The sequence below is a fragment of the Papaver somniferum genome, chromosome 4 (assembly GCF_003573695.1).
Source record: "Papaver somniferum cultivar HN1 chromosome 4, ASM357369v1, whole genome shotgun sequence".
In the NCBI taxonomy this organism is placed as follows: Eukaryota; Viridiplantae; Streptophyta; class Magnoliopsida; order Ranunculales; family Papaveraceae; genus Papaver; species Papaver somniferum.
In genome coordinates this window covers 44,182,871-44,191,122 of record NC_039361.1, presented here as the reverse complement: position 1 = coordinate 44,191,122, position 8,252 = coordinate 44,182,871, and the positions used below count along the sequence as shown (strand labels likewise).

Sequence of the window (8,252 nt, the reverse complement as noted above, 5' to 3'; positions counted from 1 at the left end):
TGCGATCCTGGATTAAACCAATAAATGGTCGCTCCAGTCTTGCTTCGATCACAAAGGTCGAAAAGTATGGTCCTATGGAGGGAAGCAAACAAAATATTGAAATCAATGCAGTTGAGTCTTTTTAGTAGGAGGTGTTTGAACTCATGTGAAGAGAGTTTTTCTATGTTAGAATTAAGAGAAAACTTACGTGAAAATCAAAGTCAAGTTATCTTTTTTAATTCTGAGATGTTTTTTTTGAATATGCTGGAGAACCTATTTATAACAGTAGTGGTAATGGAACACATTGATCTCGTAAATGGTGGAAGAGTATAGAAGTGGAAATCATGGTAAAACCAATTTCGTTCAGTCAGGAAATTTTGCAGTTATATAACCAGTACTCCATTACTTCTACAACTGTTAGCACAACTCAGTTACATTCTCATTGTGAATGTATTGTTATGTCGCAAATAATGTAGGCTTCCATACCGAAACCCTAGTGAACATCCTAATATGAAATAATTAATGTCTCAAGAATTAAGTCCATTATTTGTAAACGTGTATTTATCTGGTCAATTAGTTAATCAGACTAGGTTGATGACCGTTAGTCCTAGCATATTGATGAGTCTAGCACACTTCTAAGTGGTGACCCCGGCATGCTTCGTAAAGACTCATTGTTTTTAGTTAGTGGAGCATACCGTGTTTGTTGAGACAAATCAGTAATGCTTATCATAACATAGATATAAAGAGTATGACAGAATTTGGTATTGGTAGTATTGGCATACTACAGTCTACAATGTCAGTTGAGGCAATAATAGTATTTGCACAATCGTATTGGTTTGGTAGTCATAAATCTAGCAGAAACCGATGATATGTATATTACGAAATTTGATATGTCAAGTATTAACAGAAATTCTTATAGACAACAATTAAAATTTCTAATGTCAAGAATAACTGTAAAATATTAGTCTCGATCAACTTACATTAAAATGGTTTGATCATCGAAGTAGAGGGACTAAAGCATAAAACCTAAGTAATAAGACTTGGGCGATATGAGGTAAGTGAACCTACACAAAATGACTAATTAAAGTCTTAGTAACAAGACTTAATTAGAATCACAGTGAAATTTCGATAAATTAGTATCGTTGATACAAAAAAAGAACTATTATTTTATCGAACTTATTGATAACTTATACAAACCTTGTTGAGACCAGAGAATTCTATTATTTTAGCGAAGTAATTAACTTATCGAGGATTAATTTATCGAAGTTCTATTGTAGGTGACAAGGCCTTTTAGAAATTAGGTACCAAATCCTAATTAACATTGTGCAGAGAGACTTATTTAAAATTAGATAGGAGGACCTAATAGTGTCAAGACTTGTTAAAATATTAGTTAGTAAGACCTAATATAGCAAGGAGCCAACCAAAGGAGGTAGCAGAGGGACCCAAGGTGACAGAGGAGAGACCAACCAAGGTGGTATAGGAGGAGCCGACCAATTGGTGGTGGGACCCGCCATAGAGGTGAGGGACCGATCATGGAGGTAAAAGGATTGTGCTTGTTTGTTCTTTTCATTTTCAACAAACACATTGTCGATTATCGATGATCCAAAAAGATTAAATTTTTTTCTATATGTCGAAACAATCAAGATTTAAACAACCCACTGGAGTTACTTATCCTAGTGGGTCTGATCCAGGAATTGGTCAGGCGATTTGAAATAAATAATCAAGGAAGAAAACAGTTACGGAGGACGAACAATATCCGAAAGTAATACAAGCAGAAGACATGGCTGGAATCAAGCACTTTCCTATCAATCCAATCATATATATAAGTGCAGAGTACTTTGCACCTAATTTTGATGTAGCACCTATATTTCGATTCATCCTGTTCTTTCAAGGATTTCATAATTGAAACTTGAACCCGTTTCATATGATGAGAGTTCCCGACGTAATTGGTGCCGCTCTCTTATGCGCTATTCATGGTGCTACGTGGAAAATACTTTGTTTTGGAATGGTAGAATTTGTAGTGTTAATATGTCAAGTTTCTTTCTGGTGTTATAAGAACCAAAACCAGAACCAGAACTAGAACCAGTTATTTGAGTCGGTTTGGATTCCACAATCATTACTTACATCAACCACCATGATTAATCTTATGCATTTTTGGGTAAGAAGTAAACCCTTAAATATCACCATTATAACAGTGTAGTAGAAGCTGAAATTTACCTATTAGTTATGGTCTTTTACTATATTTGTTGTATTCGTCATGAGAAATCTGTAAATATTTTTGGAAATATGTCTTCATGTAAGTCCAAATTTATTACGTGCCCCATATCATCCAATGTAGAGTAAATTTAAAGAATTGGGTTTCCCTTAAAAAAAGAAGAGCGATTCTACTTGTACCGCTGAATATTCCGATTAAAAATTTGTAAAAGCAACGACAATTAGAAAGATACTATATTATGACGATTCTAATGGAGTAAAAATTCATCCATATCTTTCTGATAATCCGTTTTTATGGATAAAAAATGCCATTATGGATAAAAATTAGGTCCACATCTCTCTAAAATCCAGATGATACTCTAAGGTTTTGAGGTGTTCCCTCTGGAATAATTTATCCGGTCATAGTCAGGATAACCGAATATGTCATCCAGACATTTAGTTTCCGGATGGATTTTTTTCAAATTTGTTTTTTTCTTTGTTCGGCCACTGATTGATCGGATATAATAACTTTTTTTAATCAATTTGAAAACTAATCCTGTTGGTTTTTAACTGGATGATGTATTTTTTAATTTTTAATACATCTAAAGTAGAAAAAGATAATGTGGGTCTAAAGTTGTAAATCTAGATTTACATAATGGGAAAAATATCTATAAAATTCTGATTATCCTTATTTATACGGATTATCTTTGAGATGTGGGTGTTTATATATTCATACCATGTGAGTTGCCCTTAGTCCGATGACACTTTATAACATTGATAATGATAAAGTTACTGGATGATGATATTAGGGACCTGAGTTTGAGACCCGTTTGCACCAAATTCTTTACCGATCAAAAAGTAAAACGTTTTCTTTTTAGTGGATTGTGATGGTAAAAGGTTAAGAGCATATCTAGCGGGATGTTATAAACTTCCTAAAACATAAGCCACATAGGATTTTACCACATTGTAAGAGAAAAACATCTCCAATGGAAACCTCTAAAGGCAATGTAAGGATGACGAGGGAGGTGGTTATCATAACATCCTTTAGAAGATCATCTGGTTTTAGAGGATCTCTTTGAGGATGTGAGAATTGTGACTCATCAATTTGATTAGTGAAACAGTTAACTTGAAAATAAAATAAAATTATCTAACCAATAATAAAAATACATGTGGACTACAAGTTTACTTTACGGTTGGAGAAGATATCTTGTTTATTCCTAAAATTGAGGAATTTTTTTGGTGTCAAGAGCATCTCCGATGGGTCCTCAATGTGGTTCCTATGTGGATGTCTTGGGAAGACAATTTTACTTGAGGTCGAATGAAATTTTCCTTAGAGCATCTCCAATGGTAACTTGGTGTGAAAAAAAATCCATCTCCAACCATAAATCATATATATTAGTTGAAAACAATTTAAACCATTGATTTGAAACCTAAACATTAACTCCTTAATTAATAACCTTTGATTTTGATGATTAGGATGTTTACATCCTCTAAAAAAACCTCTAAAACCAGAGGATGGAGTAGATGATGTGAGAATAACTACCTGACACATCATCCTCACATTTGTCTTTAAAGTTTCCGTTGGAGAAAATATTTTTGTTAAAACTCTGAAAATCCTATGTGGCCTAAAATATAAGAATTCTTCGTTGTCTTATTGGAGATGCTCTTAATTTTAACAAATTTTGGTAAACCATCTCCAATGGAGATATGTCTTAAGAAAATTGTTTGTCTATTTGTAAGAATCTTATTGGTTAGGCAGTTTTAAAATTTTAAATTCCTAAAATTAAATTAAAACTACCCAATTAAATTTTAGATAAAGAATGACTAGGATCTTCACATCCTCTAGGAGATCTTCTAAAACTAGAGGATCTGTTTGAGGATGTGAAGATAACCGCCCGCCACCAAGGGATGTCAATGGTACCCATTACCCAGATCCGATATATTAGGGTCCGGTTCCGGGTCCTAAAGTTGGACCCATTAGCTACTTAGAACCCTGCGGGTAATTACCCGATTGGACCCGAATTTAAACGGGTCCAAACGGGTAATACGCAATGGGTACCCGCGGGTATCGGGTACCTGTTTATTCATTCTTTTATTCATGTTTTTAGCAAAATTATAAGTATTTTTTCTAGTTTTAGCTTTGATATTTTACTCATTTAAATTTTTTCTCTTACATTTAATCTTTATTTAGTACATTCATAAGAAATAATAATAATTTTTTTATAAAAATTACTTAAATACAAGCTAAAAAGAGAAATATATTAAGTTTTTGAGATTTTTTAAATAGTTTTCTTTAGACCCAATGGGTACCCGGAACCGACGGATACCCGAGTATTTAAACGGGTCCGGTTCTGGGTCCACAAGTTTAGGAACCGGACCCGACCTTTATACGTAGGGTCCGGGTCCGGGTCTAATGATACCCGGGAAGACCCGGACCCGTTGACACCCCTACCGCCACCTAATGCTCACATTCTTTCTCCACATTCCCGTTGGAGATTAAATTTGGTTAAAATTTCAATAAATCCTAGGTGGCCAAAAAATCAGGAGCTTAACATCCTCCCATTGGAGATGTTCTAAGGATGTTTGTAAGGACATTACACACAGGAAAGACCCGGAGGATGATGTTTGTAAGGACATTACACACAGGAAAGACCCGGAGGATCCATTGGAGATGCTCTAAGGGGATCTTCCTCTCTCATGATAATTGCGGCTAAATGACTATTTTACCCCCAGAATCACGTTTATTAAACATCATTTCTCGCCTCTCAGTTGTATTTGAGCGGGAATCAGGAGGAAAAGGATAGGGCCTCTGGCCCCGGCTGTTCAATTCGTTTCCCGGGTTTACAAAAACCGAAATGACTAGTACTTGGTATGAATGCCCAATGGTGTCTTTCAGCTGTTGGTTTCTATCTCAGGTTAGTACTAACTGCTAATCTCTATGTACATCTTTATGTCTCTTTTAGGGTTCATCATTTTTTGACGTTTTGATTCATTACGATTGCAGCAACTTGGTGTTACACAATAATAGAAGGTTTTTGTTACACAACCAAGAATTTCGTTTTGATAATTCATCTGTATAATCTTGATATCTAGGATTCTTTTTATTTATTTTTTTCATTTTAAAATTTTCATAATTTTGTATGGAAATGTAAACTTGTGAATGGAATAAATTAGAGTAGTTTCACAAGGACCAATATAATTAACCTAGAAGGAGGCTTACATGCAATTAAGGGTGAGATACTGAACATGGGTCAGGTGTGTATCAGCCAATACTCAATGGATATGATTCCCTAGCAATTTATGCTTGGCTTGGGGGTATGCGTGAATTATTTGGTACAGTTTGGGAATGAAAGAAAGAATTTGGTTTATAACACTTAAATTGGTTTGCACCTATTAGATTGCACTAGTTTAGGAAGTTCTGACCAGTCTAAATGGATTCGTAGAGGGTTGGTTCGTTCACCATGACAGTATATATGTTGCACTGAAATGATAAAATGTGTTGAACTGTTGATGAATTAATAGTCAGGGTGGAAAGTGGAAACAAATATCATCTTCCATTTGGATTCACGCAGCTTCTTTAGTTATTTCAGCGATGTGAATATGTGATATCGCTGTTGTCCTTGTTGGAGAATTAGTTTTTTTTTAGTACTAAACTATGCGGGGGTGTTCAATCTAGGTTTTCATGCAAGAAGCACGGCGATAACTGTCTTTTGTAGCCATTGAGACAATGCAATTTGCAACAATTTCAGTATGGGTATCGAGTAAAGTAAGTCTTGAGCCTCATCAACCATTTGCTACCCTTTATTGTTTTGTTTGATTTTGATAGAATCATTCTTTTCTTCATTGATGCTAAAATGTTGATATCCATTACTTCTTTTCTAATTACAGGTTACTAATGAGAACAATGGTATACTGCAGGAGGTGGTCTTAATGCAGGTAAATCTTGTTAACAAAGAAATTTGCAGTCCGTTGATAAAGAGCTTTCTTACTTGAGCTCATCGTAGCATCTCCAGGTGCTGGATTTCGAGATTGGTGCATCGAATGTTACTGATGTTTTCTTCGAGGACTTTCTAACCCGGTTGAGGTGAGTTCTACATGCATCCAGATATACTAACCAGCGTAATTGGTCAAATTGTACGTTTCTTAATTTATGAATACCTTGGTTCAAGATTTGTTTTCTCTTGGAATGTTATGAAAGTCTCTAATTGTGTTGACAGAGGTTGTAGTTTGTATTGTAATGTCTCAATTACTTATCTATTGGAATATTTGGTCGAAACAAGATTCTATACTGGTTGATTCACTATAGTTTGTTTGATCGTTTCGGCTAATTCAGGGGACTGCTGCGGGTAGAGAGCTTATAAAGCGCGAAGCATGTGTTGATATAATGGATCTTCTATATGAAACAGAAGTGACATCAGTTCTGTACAATTCTCCCCATTTTCTTGCTGCAGCTATTCTGGCATGTCTCTTTCTCATCTAATCAATTAATACCCCATCCAGTCATTTCCCTTTGTATATTTGATAAAACCTTAATAGTCATCACGTTGTTTCTTTATTCAGTTTACGCCATACGTTATGACTGTTCCTAAGCAAGAACACGAGTTTCCTCTTCTTTCTTTGGGTAATATTCCATGCATAAATTTTCTTTTTATTTACATGACAAAGAAGCAATGCTTGAAAATTTGTTATGGTTTAAAATTTTCTTTACTAGTATTTATTTACCATTCTTCATAAAATATCTAGGACGGTATGCCCAGATCTAACTATCAAAGGAGCACTTAAGAGTGAAGAAAGACCACTAAGTAAGAAGGGACGTCAACCTTATGTAATATTTGTTACTGGTCAATCTTGCCTTTGCTCTTTACTGGACTTCCCCCGAAATTATCAAGAAGAGGATGGTTACACTCTTAAAATAACTCAGATTCTATCCCTTTATACCAGCATGCTGGATCATTAGAGGTGAGATACTGAACATTTTGGGTGTGTAGCGCCCCGATACTCGGCGGATATGACTCCCTCACTTCTATGCTTAACCTCTGTGTGTGTGAACTTTTGGGTACAGTCAGGGAATGCAGGAAAGAATTTGGTTATAACGCTTAACTTGACTATCACCTATTAGATTGCACTTGTTTTTAGAAAATTCTGATCAGGATATGCAGGCGTGTATTACCAGTAACTAGGATTGGAGTTGGTTAGTTCACCACGACAGTATCTTGCACTGAAATGATATATTGTTCTTCCGAATTAATATATTGTTCTTCTGAACCCAAAAAAGTGTTGCGAAAAGTTTCAACGAAAAAAAAGGCCGGCGTCCGAGACCGGCAGCAATCTCGTCAGTACTCTGTTCACCCACGTTAGGGTGTTGTTTACCCTCATTATGTTGTTGTTCACCCTCGTTATAATGTGACGTTCACTCTTGTCGGCTGTTTTGATCACCCGTGTCAAAGGGTTTTGTCACCCACGTTTCATTCATTCACCCACGTCAAGGTCTTGTTCACCCGCGTCATCAGCAACAAAACACCAGCAAGGTGACACGTCAGCACAGCATAGTGCCACGTGGACTACAATTTCCGCAAATTGGATCCGGCTAGCGTGCTATGTCAGCAACTTGGGCCAGTCAGTACCTGCCACGTCAGCAGTTGGGTCGAGTCAGCGTGCCACATCAACAGATGGGTCCAGTCAACGTACCACGTCATCAACACAGGCTAAGCCAATGATTTCCATGTCAGCTACCTGGTCCAGTCAGCGTGCCACGTCAGCATCTAGGTCCAGTCATCTCCTGCCACGCCATCAAGGAGGTCCAGTCAGCAAGCGCCACTTGGTCCAGTCAGCAGTGCCGCGTCAGCGAAGCGATCCAGTCAGTGTTGACACGTCAGCAAAGTGCTCCAGCCAGTATTACCACGTCAGCAACGTGATCCAGTCAGCAGTGTCACGCAAGCTACAGCGCGCGCTAAGTGGATATCTTGGTTCGGCAATAACTTATTCGTTTTAAGTCCGAATCGAGTGATTTTTGGCTCGTTGGAATTGTATTTCAATTCCCTACAAATTGGAGGTGAAAAATCATAACTTTAAAAAAAATT

At 36.5% G+C, this 8,252-nt stretch overlaps 1 long non-coding RNA gene across 4 annotated transcripts; it reads left to right on the top strand.

Annotated features, from left to right (window-relative positions):
• The first annotated feature begins 4,961 nt into the window (after positions 1–4,961).
• On the top strand, positions 4,962–6,649 carry LOC113273807. 4 transcript variants are annotated; one of them, XR_003322618.1, is made up of 5 exons: positions 4,962–5,087; positions 5,849–5,938; positions 6,091–6,108; positions 6,186–6,256; positions 6,506–6,649. It is a non-coding gene; the product is annotated as an uncharacterized LOC113273807 (long non-coding RNA). The 4 variants fall into 4 exon arrangements; XR_003322620.1 differs by having other exon boundaries at positions 6,061–6,108; XR_003322617.1 differs by having other exon boundaries at positions 6,091–6,256.
• The last annotated feature ends 1,603 nt before the right edge of the window (positions 6,650–8,252 follow it).